At 45.0% G+C, this 17151-nt stretch overlaps 1 long non-coding RNA gene across 1 annotated transcript in view; it reads right to left on the bottom strand.

Annotated features, from left to right (window-relative positions):
- The window catches only part of LOC119257834 (uncharacterized), a 49257-nt gene extending 32606 nt beyond the window's left edge, over positions 1-16651 (bottom strand). Inside the window, exon 1 of the long non-coding RNA XR_008551001.1 lies at positions 16617-16651. This is a non-coding gene — a long non-coding RNA (uncharacterized LOC119257834). The remainder of the gene's footprint in view (positions 1-16616) is intronic.
- Between the last annotated feature and the right edge of the window lie 500 nt (positions 16652-17151).

The raw sequence follows: 17151 nt of genomic DNA, 5'->3' as shown, positions 1-17151 counted from the left end.
TCATGGGGTTCAGGACAGCCAGCAGCTGTCCCTAGTCCTCCCGATCCTGCAATTCCTACACACACCCCTGCCTTTAAGGCAGCAATAGAAAAGGGGACAGAAGCACTCATAGCTGCAGCTCCTATCTCCATGTCTGTGCACCTGACAGAGGGAAAACCTTATCCCAGTGGTGCTTAATCATTACTTTCCCCATTAGCGTATTGTTTAATCTTTGTTTTTTTCTGTTGGCATGGATCTATTTGTCCACATCTCATTTCCATGTGTGTGCATGTGTGTGTGTGCGAAAGTACACATGTGTTTTCCTGATGCTTTCTATCTCCTATGGATTCTATGCTTCCCCTGGGTTACCACTTTCAGCTTGAATCTCTATGAGTTGAAGAGTAAGTGTCCTCTGTCCCCTGAGAAAGGAAATGTTTTGGTTTTATCCCCTTGTTACTTCTGCCAATTGAAAGGGGGAATGGGGAAAAAGATTAGTTCAAATAGGGTTAGACATGACTCCCAAGCATTGCTAGACCTGAATCACAGATGTGCCATTTAGCCCAACACTTGTTTAGTAAGTGCCTACTTTGCTCCGGGTCACATATTTGTTATCACTGGGGACTCAAAGAGCAATCAGTTAGGCTACACATGCCATAGATCCCATGGTTGGTAAGGAAAACTGATCTTTGGAAGGAATTAATCAAGGAAGGCTTCCTGGAGGAGGTGATGTTGAATCTTTAAGACTATGTATATATTAACCTAGTTAAGAAATAAGAGCAGTTCCTCCAAGATATGCCTATCTTGAGCAACATAACTGAGGCAAAAAAAAATGCTTTGGAGATACAGGGACCCACAAGCTATGCAGGATTACCTGAGCACAAGGACTAATACAAATATAACAGCAGCAGGGTTGACAAATTGAGTCAACAGGCTGTTCCCTACCACTGCACCTCAGCATCCACAGTTCCTCAGACAGCTTCTTCCCACCAGCACCTGCTCCTTGGCCACATGTTGCAGTCCAGCACGGAACTTGCTGGGCCCTGATACAGGGGATACCAGAGACAGGTAACTAACACCCCTGGGAGAACAGCCAGTGGCCAAAGCAAGTTTCTGGAGAATACCTGGATTTATAACCCCCTAGATGAAATATCTGAGGCATGTTCTACACGTCTCTTAGAGTGTAGAATCTACAGGACTGAGCTCCAATCATTCACCGTGGCAATCTGTTCACCACACATTTTATATTGGCTGCCTTCCCTTTCCTGACTCAGGTCCCTACCCAATCCCTTCTTGTTTCCTTCATATCTCAAACAAACTACATGCACTTGGTTCTTTGCCTTCTGGCTTGCTTCTGGCACAACCCAACCTGACTTAGGCTAATGCAGCCTCCTATGGGCCTGGGAGAGCCTCTGGAAGACTTGCAAGAGGAGTGCAGTCAGATTGACATTCCAGAAGGACCCTCTGGGGGTGGTTTGGCAAGTAGGTAAGAGGCTACAACAAGAATCTGGATTGCCAAGTTGCAACACCTCCCTTTGAAGAATCAATAGAAGCTTATGCATTGTGAGGAAAACCAAGAAAAGGTGAGGTCTGGTACCCATGAGCCTCAGATAGGCTGCCTTACCTAGAAAGAGGGTTCAGGAAGGAGGTAGCAAAGGCATCCCAGAAATGGCCATGCCCAGATGAGCTGTGAAGAATGAATCAGAGCCTGGCAAAAGGGTGAGGGGGGGGTCTTCAGGCAGGGTTAGAGTGACTCTTCAGGAACCATGAGCAATTAGAAGGTTGGAGTATAGAAAAGGACAAGGAGCTTCTGGAGAGACCAGGTAGCACCTGCCACAGAACCCCTGCACTAGGCTCTGCATGAGTCAAAAATCTGCCCTGGACTCCAGCTCAAGGGTTAAGTGCCAGAAACCCATTGGTCTGACCCACAGAAAGATGTCACCAGCCTTGAGTGGCCAGATGACAATGACTGGGGTGCTCAACCCTCCTCATGTCTGAGTCGGCAATCACGTGGTGGAGACAGCCGCATCTCCCAGTATATTGGGCACAGGAGTCAAATGTCAGAGAAGTTCACCCAGACCTCGACAGAGGTCAGAGGTGAGAGTTAAGAAGGCATGTCCATGTATTCCAGAATAGTCAAGCAAACAAACTCGTGTCCACCCAAGCTCACTTCAGGGTGGTAAAGTAGAGCAAATTACTGACAATTTACTAAAATAGTGGCAATTTACTGATCTTCCTCCCATGACTTCTCTGTTCAGTGTCTCTAAAGGTGGTATGGTAGCCCCAAAAGACAGGCAGGAGAATGGAAAACAAAGAGAAAGCTGGTAATCCCAGCAAAGTCATCCCTTAAGGGAAATTTCAAGGAGCTCAGTGGATTCATCTCTGCCCGCTCTGGTGTTCCACCAAGTGGCTTTTCACATTTTCATCAGAATCAGAATACTTGCTCTTGGGCCTCCCTGGTGGCTCAAAGGGTTAAAGTCTCAGTGCTATCAAGCTATCGGAGCCACTGCAGCCTGAGTTCAGACCAAGGCCAGGGAGCTGACCCACATGGCACAGCAGACCTCTCCTGTCTCACCCCTCAGCAGTGTGTTTCAGTCAATCTGCCTGTTCTGCTTCCCGCTGTCTCTGGTGAATCCTCTCACCCAACCCCCTCCAGGCACCTCTGGCCTACACCCCAGCTCTTGTGTGCATAAATAAATAAAATAAATCTTTAAGAAAAAAAAAAAGACTTGCTCTTGAGAAGTAAAGAATTCTGAGAAAGGAATTAGTATCTCTTGACAGGTTACCACACTCCACAATTTCCAGCTCTGCAAAGGGGCAGGGAGGGGGCACAGAAGTAAGGAGTGGGTTATTAGTCATGTTTCACAGGTGAGGTGAGGCGGATAGCCTGAGAGAGACTCAAGAACTTGTCTTAGCCACTCAGCTTGTATCAACAGTCAGAATTCAAATCACATCTGGAAGATTCAATTATTCTATTTTATTTTTTTACATGTAAGAGTAAATTTGACTTAGGAGTTTAAAACATTCCTAACTCTTTCTCCCACCCTCTGTTTAAAACTGCTGGTTAAATCAGCACTTTTCATTTTGGGTACCCACCAATTTTTTCAAAAGTGTTTTTGGTTTTAACAATAATTATTAAGAAGCCCTTCAAGGGGTATATCAAATGCTATCAAAACTATATAGAGATCTATGTAGATATGTAGAGCTATCACCTAAAGCCCTCCAATTGCTTGAATTTCTAGGAATTTGTTTAAGCCCCTAATTCTCCTTCCTGTAGTATTCTAGGAAAAGTGTAGGCTCTGCCCCTTAGTAACCTTGTGAGACATAGGGTGAGTTACATGCCAACTCATGTGTAAGTCTAGTTATTCGTAAGTTCTGTTATAAGGATTAAATAAAGTGACATAAGTTCACTGCCTGGCATCTAAAGTTCCCATCTTTCCCCCGTCTTCCCACACAAACTTATTTCCTCAGACAATGTCACTACTTCCATAAGGCAGCAACCTCAAAGCAAAGATGACACACCTCTCAATGGGCTTGTCCATGAATTGAACCTCTTGGCTCCAGTCCCTGTTCCATTCTATGCTAAAATGTGCCTAGAAGGTGTTTCCCTAAATTTTATTCAAATGACCAAATCTTGAGTGGGTGGCAGGAAAGAAAAGCATGTGTTGGCCATGTGTGTACATGTGTTTGTGTGTGTGTGCGTGTGTGTGAGAGAGAGAGAGAGAGAAAGAGAAAGAGAGATAATACAAAGGGTTGTGGGGGCTCCACTCTGAAGAGAATTGCTGTGCATCCTGGGAACACACTAGAGCACTAGGATCCGGTGAAAAGCATGTTTTAGTTTAAAGTATAAAATGAATCACATAATTTTTACAGAAAAGTAAAATCTACAAGGGACATTTTAATTTGGGTAATTGGTCAAACCCTGCTTCATTAAGTAATATAAAGAAAAAGGGTCAAGGTAAATGTAGTTCTCTAGAGAGGTGACTCAACCTGAGGAAGAAGACTGTGGGAATGCTAGCTTGTCCTGGAGAATTAGGGGGTGGGGGCACATGTTCACGGGGCCGAGTCCCTTTCTGGGGTGGAGCTACTACTGGGCACAGCAAACTTGAGCAACAAGAAGGCTTTGAGACCCAGGTAAACCCAGATAACTTATACCCACAACTGGCCAGAAATTTGGCTTCTAGTAACTTGTTCGCCAGAGCCCAAAGAGGTGACTGTCAACAACCATCACTTAGCTATTCCACTTTTTGCAACCTTAGGAAATCACAAATTGAGTCAAGATTGGGAGATTCGTAAGAGTGGTGATTGGAAGTAATTCTCTCGCTCCCTTTTCATCAGAAGTATCTAAATAAATAGGCCTTTTGTTCTTCTCAGCCTAAGGCAGCTGGACCATGCAGGCAGGTGGGGAGTAAGGGTACATGGAAAGCTGTCAGAAGATGAAGCAAACCTTCTGGTTGTTTCCCACAATCTCCTGCACCAGGTAAGCCCCTCAGTGGTCTCTCTGGGGTATATGCCCTCAGATGCCAAAGCCTATCCCACAAGGAATCTTCTACAAAATTTTCAACTAATACCAGGAAAGGTCAACATTTGAGAGCTAGAAAAACACCACTTAGAGAATCAGAGAGATGAGTTCAAATCCTAGCCCTGGAAATTTCTGGCTTGAAACCTTAGCAAGTCCCTTAACCTTTGGGTAACCAACTGTCTCTGATTGCTCAGAATAAAAGGGGTTCCCAAGATGCAGAATTTTCAGTGATGAAACCAGAAAAGTCCTATGGATGAACTCACCTGCCTTCTTAATCTCACCGAGCTTCCATTTGCTCACCTGACATGAAACAAGACCTAAAATGCACAGGGATGTGAAGACTGAATGATTAGATCTTGTTTGTGTCTGTAACTCCTTGCTACTGCATTCTACAAACATTTCTTTGCTTTATATAAAAAAAAAGTCAAGAATAATGAGAGGAGGGGAAAATAAGCAAGAAAGCAACACTTATGGTTGAAGAAAAGAGGAGCAATGAGGAAAAGGGAAAACACAGCAAGCAGCCCCGTATCATCTAGCCCTTTTGAATCCTGCAGAAATCCAGCCTGGGCATTGAGATGATTTGTGAGGCATGTGGCAGAGTGACAGGATGAAAATGGCTCCTTCTCTAGGCACTCAGCTCAGAAATCATCAGAAGTGATGCTCAGGGCACCGTCTGCTCTCGAGCCTTCCCTTCATCCTTCTCCCCTGTACTGACATGCTATCCCCCACCAGCGCTGGCTCCTGGGAGCTGGCAGGAGCATGAGAACGGCATTCTGTCAATTTTGCCAGCCCTCCTGGAGTGCGGAACATTGCGATGACAACATCTAAGTTCAGGTGTCCTTACAGGAGACATCCACGCTGCACAGGTTCTTGCTCCCTGCCCGTGCCTGACAGGCATAAGCTTTTGCTGTAACTGCTTAGTCACCAGGCACTGCCATGTGGGGGTTTCAGCTGCTTCTTCTGTGTGAGACTTCATTGTTGTTGCTGTCTGAGTGTCAAGGGCATCTCCCCATGCTGGAAGATTCCTTGCTCAAACACAGCACGGGTTCCAATTAGATGAGGTATTTCAGAGGGTCTTAGCAATCAGGAAAGCAATTTTCATCATCACTGCAAGGCGGGGGAAGGTCTGCGACTTGAGAAAGGTCACTGGACCAACAGTCAGGACAGGGGAGTTCTAGTCCTAGCTCTGTGCCTACACGGCTGTGTGACCTTGGAAAAGTCTCTGAAATTCCCTATATAGTGTCCTCACCCATAAAATGAAGATAAGGCTTATTTATGCATAAAAATCTCACCACTTATGATAACATGGATGGACCTTGAGGACATTATGCTAAGTGAATTAATCAAAGACAAATAACATATGTTCTCACTTAAATGTGGAATATTTAAAACAGAAAACAGCAACTCACCAATACAGAGAAAAGATTGGGGTTATCTGAATTGAGGGTTAGGTGTGAAAGTGATCAATAGTACAATTTCCAATTATAAAATAAATAAGTCATGGGGATGTAATATACACATGATGACTATAGCTAATGCTCTAGGACATATTCAAAAGTTGCTAAGAGAGTAGTAAAAAATTTGTCATCAAAGAAAAAAACTGTGTAAACATGTATGGTGACAAATGTTAACTAGAATTATGGTGGTGATCATTTTGCAATACATACAAATATCAAATCATTACGTTGTATATCAAAGACTAATATAATGTTATATGGCAATTATATCTCAATTTTTAAAAAGTTTAAAGAAGAAAAGTTTGAAATAAAGAATTTCAGGTTACAAATCCCTATCCTGGCTTTTGTGTGGGCTCTTTGTGGGAAGAAGAGGATTAAATCAATTTAGAGATGCTAAGATAATCTTGGTAATCTTGGTAGCCAAAAACTGGAAGTGATCCAATAAGAGCAGAACAGATAATACATTGTGGTAACACTCATACAACGGAATATTGCACAGACATTTTGAGAAGAACAGATTACTGCAACATACAACTCAATGGGTGAACTTTACCAACAAAAACACAAAGCAATAAAGCCAGATACAAAAGACTACAGATTGAAAGATCCCATTTATATGAAGTCCAAGAATAGGAAAACTACTCAATCGTGGTAGAAAACAGAACAAAGGTTACTTCAGTAGAGACAAGGATTGACAGGGAAGGGGCACAAGAGAACTTTCTTAATCAGAATAATGGCTACACAGACATTCACCTATGTAAAAGATAGGCGTGTGTATACTTAATGTCTGAGCACTTCAGTGTGTGTATGTACTACTTCCATTTAAAAGAAAATTATAAAAGATTAGACAGATACCTGAATCACTATGCTCAGTAAAATTCAGTTAGGAATTTTGCTCTATTCTAATTCGTCTTTCTTCATGACCTCAATAATTCTCATAAATTAAAGTGCAAAATACACAGCATTTCAAAACTGGAAGCATTGCCATCCACTATTTAAAAGCAAAATGCACACGTGTTTCCACACACAAAACGAAAGACGCTGCCAGCCGTTGGCTACTAATAGAGATGAAAATCTCTAAATGATCGACTGCCAAGCTTGATCACGCTGATTTGTTTCTGATCCGAGCAGAAGGAAAGCAGAGCCTCTGCAGTAAGATGGAAAGTACTGCTCGGTTTGACAGAGGGAAATATGATTAGAATGCACTGAAGCAGAAATAATGACTCTCCTCCCCCCAGGACCAGCCCGCCCTCCCACCTGTACCCACAACAAGCTTTGCATTGCTAACGACAGGGTATTGGGAGGCCAGAAGCATCTCAAATCCATCCTGACTCATCATGCAATCAGGTAATATACTACCTGAAAATCCTAGACACTTCCAGAAGAACGGTACAACTGGCATGTAGCAGAAACATCCTCATGCTCCAGGAACTGAAAGGAATTCTCTCCTGAGATCAGGTTCCCTAGAAGAGTCTAGGAGAAAGATTAGAGGCCAGAGGTTGCATTCTTTATTGAGTGGGTGCTCTCAGACAAAACCCATAAGGAGTGAGGATAGCAGAGAGGCCAAGCGAAAAAAGGAAGGGTATCTGTGGTCTCAGCTAAGACAAGCTCCAGTCTGATCCCACCAAAAGCTCTGGAGCATGAAGGACATCACAGCTGGCTGATGATTCACTGCACACTATTCCCTGGTGGATAAGGGGTGACTAGGTTCCCTTACCTACCAGAAGAGGGGTGACATCACAGAGGGCAGTTCATCAGAAGAGGAGGTAGCTGTGATTATTAGCAATAGCACTCATAGCAGCTGGAACAGATATTTTGCCCAGACAAGGGAATTTAGGTGGGGTACCCACAGACCGAATAATACTCCCTACATGCTGACAGTCCCATTCATATCTCTAGGCAGATCTATTTCCAGAACTCCACTCGTATATACAATTTCCTGCCCAGCATCTCCAGCTAATGTCTAAGCACATTTGACCCACAGTGACCCCCTGATATTCACTCGCAAGCCAACTCTCTCTACAATCTTCCCTAGTCCATCACTGGTTAATTCTATTCTTCCAGCTGTTATGTCTTAATTTCTCTCTTTCACACACTTGTAGATTTCATGCCATCCATCAGCAAATCCTCTGAATCTACCATCAATTTATAATTCAGAATCGGACCACTTCTCATTATTCCCACCACCACCACCCTGGCCCAAGCCACCATGTAGCTTACCTAGAGTATTGTTCTAACTTCCTAAGTGAGCTCCTTGACTTAACCTTTGTCCTTAAGGTCTACCTGCAGCACCAACTCCCAGAAAGATCCTGTTAAGGAAATCAAATGGTCTATTTCCTCTGCTCAAAACCTTCCAAGTCCTGCATCTTCTGAGGAATAAAACCAAAGTCCTCACTATGACCAATAAAGCCTGGAGTGATCTGGGGTCTGACACCCCCCCCCAATCCTGCTAACCTCTCAAGCCACACTGCACTCCCCGCTGCTTCCCCCAACACTCCAGGCATAGTCCCGACCCCCACCCCCAGGACATTTGCATCTGCCTATTTCCCCACCTGGCTGTGCTTTCCCCACATAGCCTCAGAGATACTCCTACAGGTCTCAGCTTAAAATCACCTTCTCAGGACAAGTCCCCTCATCATCCCAAACCCTTCCCCCCACCCACACCACATTGTGCATCCCCTTTCCTTATTTAACTTTACCCCTAGTATTTAGCTCTATCTAAAATAGGTCATGGGATGAGATGTTAAATCCCTGAGAATCCAACTTGCTAGGAAGGCACATCCATCCCTGCATGGCAACCTGGGGTCCAGCAAAGCACCTGGAAGACAGACCTGGGTGATTTTCCTTAAACAAATCAGGCTGTGAACCTGAGACCTGACAACCAACTGGGATCACACTCACTGGCCAGCAGCTTGGCCAGGGCAGTCTTAGAACCATTCGAGTTAAAATGTGGTTTCCCTCTCCCCACTTCACAGGTTCCTCAATTCATTCTGCTACATTTTGTCTAACTTAGCACCCAGTAAGCTAGGAAGCAGCCTCCTCTCATCTCCCAGCCTTGAGTCACCTCTTTGTTGGTAATTTGGATTTCCCTCCCAGTTGCTGCCTGGGCCCTAAATACCTACACTTTCTGCTGTTTCATGAAACTTTCAATGATGACAAAGAGAACAACAAAGCCCCTCTGCAGTGTAGCATTATATACCCAACAGCAATAGCAACAGTAGGTCATGGGATGAGATGCTCAGTCACTGATCATAAATAGCCAGTGCAGGAAAAAGCACACTTCTGAAAATTTTATGGCTGATATTTAAAACCACTGAAGTTGAGGTAGCCAAAGGTAAGTGTCCCAGGACAGCTCTCAGCCTGGCTCTCTGAGGTCTCAGCTCACTCAGGGGAGGCAGCTTTCATCACTCCTTGGGTAATGTCCAGAAAAGAAACTTATCTCAGGAGATAATAGAGCAATCTGTGTGGCTTCAAGATGAGGTTAAATAATGCAGAGAAAATGTCAGTGAGTATATTTGCTTCCTCCTAAGCTTCGGATATTAATTCTGTCTACCAAGAAGAGGCAGGACCTAGCTATCAGTAAAAGAAATTGAGGTTCACATTCTTTTATGCATTTATACTGTGTTTGGAAGGCAGTGTCCTTAAGATGGTCTTACTGTTGAGGATGGCTCCCGTTGGAACTGAGGGAGCTGCTCTGTACTTCTTTAAGGTGGTAAGTTGGCCCTCTGATTAAGCAACTGACAGCGCCCTCCTAGTCACCTCAGATTCCTGACTGCAAGTCAGAAGCCTCCGTCCTATAGTAGCCCCATGGATTCCCATGGATGGATGGGTCTAACATTAGTAGGGAAATGATCTTGAGTAAGCAGAGTAAACTAGCATAGTGTCCTTACCCAAGTCTTATTCAGAATGTACAATGGGGGACCCTGGGTAGGCACATCATGTGCCCTGGATCCCCCCCTCCCCAACTCCAGCCCCCATGATTGGTCAAAGGAAAGCAGCAAAACTGCTAAGGATACTGGTTGTCTGGGTTCGTACTTTTTTCTATGAGTTCAACATCTCAAAAGGCCACAGTATTAAAGAGGGTTGCTGGTACCTCTCAGTGTGTGAGTCTTTGGAGAAATATCTTTCAGCTCATGACCTACTTTAAAATCAGAAACCTTCTGCCATTCTAGAGGATTCCAAACCAGACACAGGACACGTACTTTCTCGCAGCTGCTTCCTCTTCCAGCTAGAGCAAAATGGAAGCTTGGGGTAACTGCCTGAGAAATGAAAACCTTTCTCAACCTACTCAAACCCCAAAAGACAACTCAGGCAGAGGAGAGGCTGTTTCTTTGCTCCCTAATTTTACAATGTAATTGTTTCAAATTTCCATTTCACTTTCATTCAGGGGTATGTGCTCCATTTATTCCAGGTTTTGGAGAGAGAGGGTCAGTCTTCTCACAAAGGGCTGTACCCTTTGGATGTCAGAGCTTCCAGGTAAGAAAAACTACCACTCATGCCCAGCACCCCTCCACCTCGTGCCCATGCTCAGGGTACAGGACATATAGTTTACTCCTTAGTTCAACCAAGAAAATATTCTGGGCCCCCCTGCAGAAGGTGGCTGGGCATAGGGGGAGGTAGGAGGTGAAAATAATTCAGCAAGGACTAATGATGTGCCAAACACTGGGCAGGTAACCTCCCTTCTTTCACTAAATACCACAACACTAAGACCTATTAACCCATCTTACAGATGATGAAACTGCACCAGAGAGGCCCAGCTCACAGGCCTGGAGCCACATGGTGCACGAGGCTGCCAGTGGTAGGGCGTGGCGAGACCCCTTTCTAGAAGGGTCGAGACTTGTTCCATGATTTTCTAAAACTCACTTAAACTCCCTGTTGGAGCTATTAATACTATCAGTTCTCCTAAATTGGAACAATCTTGTCTGTTCATCCTCTCCCGGTTTCCTGTTTCCTTGTCCTGTGGTGCTACTGAATTAGATAATGTCTACAAAGCTCTCCAAGTTCCTTGAAGGGAACTTTCTATAAACACAAGTTATTAACCTTCAAAGCACCCAGAGTTTTGAATGAAGAAGTTATAAAAATTATCATAAAGTCCTGCTGGGGTTTGATAATGAACAGAAGCTTTATTGAATCTTCAAACACTTCCTTCTCTTCCTAAGAGCAAAGGTGAAAGCCTCCAGCTACAGTGGGCACTAATTCCAAATCCAGTCCCTGGTTCTTCTCTCTTCTGATGTGAGGGAAGGTCAAGTGCCTGTTCCCGGAGCTTTCCGCAGTGGTTTCATGGAGATTCTGAGCAGCAGGTGCCTAAGGCTTCTGAACAACGCAGTCTCATCATTTTCTGGTTCTGACTCCCCAGGTGCATCCAAAATGATGCTGTGACAGTGCCTGACAGGAGAGAGGAGGCCACTGCTGAGAAGTCAGGACCCAGAAATTCAGTTTTCAAAAGTATCTCATTCCTCACTACTCTGGCTGTCCTCACACTGACAGCATGATTATCATGGGTCAGAGAAGGACCGAGCTTTGTCCACCCAAGTCACACGGGCAAGTGGGCCCACGCTGTGCCTCTCCTATGAGATCATGCTGTGAGTGGCCGAGGGGAGGCAGAGGGGAGAGTCATGGAGACACCCCACCTCCTCTGCAGGTCTAGACAACACAGCTGTTCTGGATTATGCAAATACTGAGCTAGGAGCTGGCCCACAGGGCAGGATGTGAGGCTCAGTTCAAAGTCATCATCTCACTGTCAGGGGCCTCCTATCACATCCCCCACCTTAATCTTCAGCTTCCCTCTGGGCTCACAAGGCAGGAACCTAAACCGTGTTTATTGGACAGCTCCCTGCCCAGCACTGCAGTGGCTACAAAAGAGCCTGGCTCTCTCCCGCCTTCAAGGTTCTGTCAAGGTAATACACTTGAGCAAAAGTCTTGGAGGTCGGCACTGAACCATCACACCAGATAGCACAGGTCTGCCCTACCTGCACCAGCTGCCCAAAACTTTATTTGCATAAAAACTATCTGTTCTTTTTTCAAAAAAATATTTATTTCTATGCAAGAGCTGGGGTACAGGCCAGATCCGCAGGGAAGGGGGTGTGGAGGAGTCACCAGAGACAGAGCAGGGAACAGAACAGGCAGACTGACGAAATACACTGCTGAGGGGAGCAGTGGGCGAGACAGGAGAGGTCTGCCATGCCATGTGGGACCCTCGCCAGCCGGCCAGGATCAAACTGGTGCTGCAGAGGCTGTGTGCAGACAGCTTCACAGCATGGCGCTCAACCACCTGCGCCACCAGGGGAGGCCCAAAAAATTATGTCCTTTTAGGAAGAAAGACAAAAGGGCAATTTTGGGAGACTGGTCATAAACTCCAAAACTTCAGAATGGAGACTATTGAAAAAAAAAAAGAACAAAGATATCTCCAGTTTGGGGCGGTATTTTTTTCTTTTGAGAGTAAGAGAAATAGGAAAGGGGACTTATTCAGAGAGAGACATGAAGTGAGGGGCCTGTTTCCTGAAACACTAGTTTAAGGCAGAGATGACCACTTTTGAGGGTCCCCTGATTCCATCTCCAGCAACATGACCCAAGCTCCTTAACAGTCTAAGGAGACAAGTTTTTCTCTTTAGAAGCTATGACACTTGGGCCTTCCTGGTGGCACAAGAGGTTAAGCACAGCACTATGAAGCTATCCACAGCCTCTGCAGCACGAGTTCAATACCTGCCAGCCAGGGAGGTGACCCACATGGCGCAGCAGACCTCTCCTGACTCGCCTGCTGCTCCCCTCAGCAGTGTATTTCAGCCAGTCTGCCTGTTCTGTTCCCCATTCTGTCTCTGGTGAATCCTCTCACGTCCCCCCTTCCCACACCTCTAGCCTGTACCCCAGCTCTTGCATGCATGCATAAATCTTTTTTTAAAAAAGTGCTGGTGCTTTAGAGACTGCAGGCACCAGGGGCCCATGCCATTCTACCTGAAAGTCCTCAGTGTCAAAGGTCACTGTTGCTAAGTCTTAACATCCTGCGAATGTGATTGTGCCATGTGGCTTCAGGAACAGAAAACTTCTTTTCACTACCATTATGATTACTTTTCATCCCCTTGACTGTGGGTGCTAAAACCTAAGAATTTCTGAACCACAGAAATGAGGATCCAAACGTTACATGTTGTGAGCAACCTGTTGCCTCATCACAAAGGGGATAGTAATAGCACCAACTTCACAGTAACGGGCAAGACTTGACCTTGTTAACCATATGCAAACCACCCAGCACTGGATCTGGCACTCATAAATGACAGTGGCTCTAACTAATGACTCAGTGATAAACAAGACAATACTAATAGTATGAAAGGAGTCTGAAGCAAAGAGAAAGGTGACAGCTGAGAAAGGATTCCCTTTTTAAGTTAAGAAGCAAAAGACAATCAAAAGTAGGAAAATGTGGTAGCCTGGATGTGTAGCATCCCCAGAGCCCTGAAGAGTTTTAGACCTAACTTCATCCTACCACCTCATGAGAGCTCAGAGGATGACATAAGTGCCAAAGCAACACACTTTCAAATGCCAGCAGGAATGAACTACAAATTTGGGAGATGTTGTTCTTTTTAAATGAATCAAAAGAATGATTTATTCTTTCCAGTTGAAAGCAATTAGTGATTATATTCTGTTTTTTTAGAATAGCATATAAACCAGGCCAGTATGGAGAGGGTTAAGAGGCAACAGAAATGATGATGCCTTGCAAAAAGGACTGTGGACTCCAGCAGCAGGGTTGGACCAGTTACCATGCATCCTGGGAGGCCCCTGCAGTTGCCCAGGCTCCGGGTCACCTCTACTCACCAGAGGACAGTGACGCACATGCTGGAATGGAGCGGCTCGCCTCCATAACACCACCCCTCCAGCCTCTCTTCCGCCCTCCTGTCAGTGGGTAAAGCCCTCAGAGTACTCTGCCTCCCAAGTTCTGACTCATCTAGGGACAGGCAAACCCCCCATCCCAAAGGCCATGCAGGTCTCCAGCTATAGCTCCTAGCAGGAGTCTCAGGGATCTGAAATTTCTGGAACCAAAAATAATGGCCAAACTGTCTTTTTAAAACAGCAGCCCAGAAAGTGGGTGATGCATCTTCTCTATTAACTACACAGCTCACCTTGAAATCCCAGTCCTAGAGAAGCAGCCCATTTTTCTCCACCTCCAATAAAGAAAGACTCCGCATATTAAGAGAAATGTCCCACAGATGAGGGTGCTCAGGAGGGGGTCGCCTTGATTAAAGCAGGTTGTTGTGCCAAGAAGTCTTGAATATGCTGTCTTGGTTTGGGGCTGTTAGAGCAGCAAGGAGGCAGCAGGCGACATGAATTGCCTTTTATCTAATTGGAAAACTCCCACCGAGTTCAGAAGTACTCATTTAGACAGGCAGATCAATAAAAGAAATGGGGAGCGGATGGCCGTGGAGATGTTATGGAGAAGAGCCGGTCCTCTATCCATCTGCTTAATAAAGATTAACAAATCTGGATGTAGTAGAAACTTGGAATACCTTCCCAGCTCCAGAGATCAGCAAATTGCATTTGTTTGCCACGAGCAGACATTTCCCAGGAGCAATGGACAAGAGACCCCTTGCCTGGTTTCCTCTTTATTTGGATTCAAGAGCTCTGGTAGAAGGAGAGGAAGGGGCCTTAGGGATTTGACGAGGAATTTTCTAGCATCTTTCTCTTGACCCAGACAAAAGCAAAATAGAACAAAAAGTGGAAAAGGATAGGAAAAAATGTGGGGACAGACAGTGAATAGAGAAATCAAACTCTTTTGCCAGTTCACACTATTTTTTGTGTACGTTCCATTTAATCAACAGCAAACACTAGATTAGCTTCTGTCCTAAGAACTCCCCACTTGAAACCCTCTTACTCTAAAGAGGCTCTAAAATTTCCTCATGAGGGTGTCCTCATAACCTTTTAGCCTTCTCTGTCCTTGCTGTTGACCCCATTCTCTCCCTAGCTCCCATCTTACACCCAGGAGGCCTCAACAGCTCAGCCCGCCTCTCGTTTCAAACACAAGTTTTTGTTCAAGGCCACAGCATCAAAGTCAGTTTCCTTCAAAGAAAAAATACTCTGTGAGTAAAGGTCCAGAAATAGAAATAGGGTGTGTGTGTGTGCGCGCGCGTGTGCATACAACATATACCTTGTGTGCGGGCGTGCATGCGGGCATGCATATGTACACATGCACTGGCCTGAAGGTATTTCACTAGGGAAATTATGAGGAACCTGGGAACCCTGTTTTGATTCATGTGTCCCTCCCTTGACTCCTGCAGAAATTCCTCTCTGGGCAAGGGTTGCAGGAGGGAAGCTGCTGATAGATACTCAGCTTTAATACAGGCCTTTTCTCTTGCACAGTCCTACAGGGAAGGCACAGGCTCCTACCTGGGCCATGGGTTGGTTGCCATGGAAATGACTGTGGAGTCACAAATAAGGTGGTATTATGTTCTCTCAGCAGGACAGACAAGAGCTAGGAGCTAGAAAGAGAGAAAGGAAGAGGGAGACTGAGGGCATGCAAGCCAGAGAGAGAACAGAAATACCTTCCATCAATAGCAAGGCAGAAAGGAAACACAAATAAAGCGATGGGGTGCTATTTGGTAGAGAAAACAGGTTTCAGACAGGGTGAGCCAAGTGTAGGGAAAATGGCATTGTTTTCTTTGAGGAAAGTCTTTCATTTTCAGAGGGCAGGAGAGAAACCCTTTCCAAAGGAGGCCCCCGCCTTGCACCTCATTCTTTTCATTGGCTAATGGTGCAAAAACCTACTCCAAGAGAGTCGGAGGCTACAGAACAGGACAGGAGGAGGAAGGGAACAGGAGGCTCGTCAAGCCATTTCTCTTTTCCTCTCTGCCCCAAGAGACAGAGGTCTGGTTCTGACTCTCAACAGAAAATGTGTAGCTTCTTGGTTCCTTGCTCTCTAACAAGTTTCTTACCAAACTTCCACCCTCCCAAAAACCCATAAGCCTTCAGCTACGTTATTAAGATTTTTCTCTCCCAAGTCAAGTCCCTCTGGAGGGAGAGTGACCACATTATCTCCTAAGGTCACTTTTTCAATCAAGGCTTCATTGGTTTCCTCACTGTAGACAAAAGTCTGAGAATCGAGACCTAGATTCAGACTCAATGAGCAAATAAAAAGCACTGAGCTTATTCCAGCTAAACCACAAGAATTTATGTAGGGTAAAAACACTAAAATTCTGTCTTTTTCCATGCTTCTTGTTGTTTTAATGAATGTGTATATGTCGAATTCTAATGAGCACAGTGTTTTTAGACAGCACATAGAAAGTTTTCAATGCCCTCTCAATCCATTATCAAGATACCAATTTTCAGAATATTACAATCCTACATGCTTTTGCTGAGCTTCATTCCTTTTATGGAGGTCACTACCAACTGAAACTAGTTCTGCTTCAGCATAGAGTCCGACAAACTGAGCAGCTTCCTCTCAATATGGTTCAAGTGGCATAAAAATCTTGCCAACCTAAAATTCTCTGCCCCACCAACTATCAGTGCTAAAATCCCACAGGTATGTTATTGCTTTCTATCTTCAAAATATCTGCCTGTTCAAAAATGAAGGTGAACAATCTCCTCCAACTTTCAGTAAAAATGTGTTTTCAGATTAGTGGAGGAAGTGCGACTTGGGATGAATAAACTCTGTAGCATACAGTAAGGGACAGGACACTCACCTCTATTTCTGTCTGATTCTTTGGCCAATTACTTGGGGTCACCACAAATGCCTGAGGGTAAAAAAAGAGAAAACACTCTAGGTGAACGCACACCATCACTGCCATAGGTTTTCAGTCTGAACCCCTGTATAAAAACTTGGCCTTGGTGAGTTAGGCTAGACCAGATAGCCCCACATCTTCAAAGACTTCCTTAGTACCCTGGGTGCAGGTTCTTGGTTGGTCTATCTCAATCTCCCATCACCATATTACCTTGACCCTGGCAGACGAAGTCAAGGAAATGATACTACCTCTCCCTAAGCATAAAGGTGTTCACTTCTGGGCCTTCCCAGGTTGAATGGAGCCCCTAATCAGAAACAGCCTCAGACACCTCTCAAGTACATAAATATATAAGCACCAACAGTTGCCAACCAGGTGAAGGAGTTGAAATGGTCTTTGCTGATCTCTACGATGCCCTGACATGACACAATGGCTGCAGCCTACCCAGAATTCTGGCCCAATTATATCCTTCTCTCCCTCCCATGTGGGACTAGAGATG

Source organism: Talpa occidentalis, unplaced genomic scaffold (genome assembly GCF_014898055.3).
Source record: "Talpa occidentalis isolate TD23 unplaced genomic scaffold, MPIMG_talOcc4v2.1 talOcc4.10, whole genome shotgun sequence".
Lineage (NCBI taxonomy): Eukaryota > Metazoa > Chordata > Mammalia > Eulipotyphla > Talpidae > Talpa > Talpa occidentalis.
The sequence above is the reverse complement of the archived record's forward strand: the minus strand, read 5'-3'. Positions and strand labels throughout refer to the sequence as shown.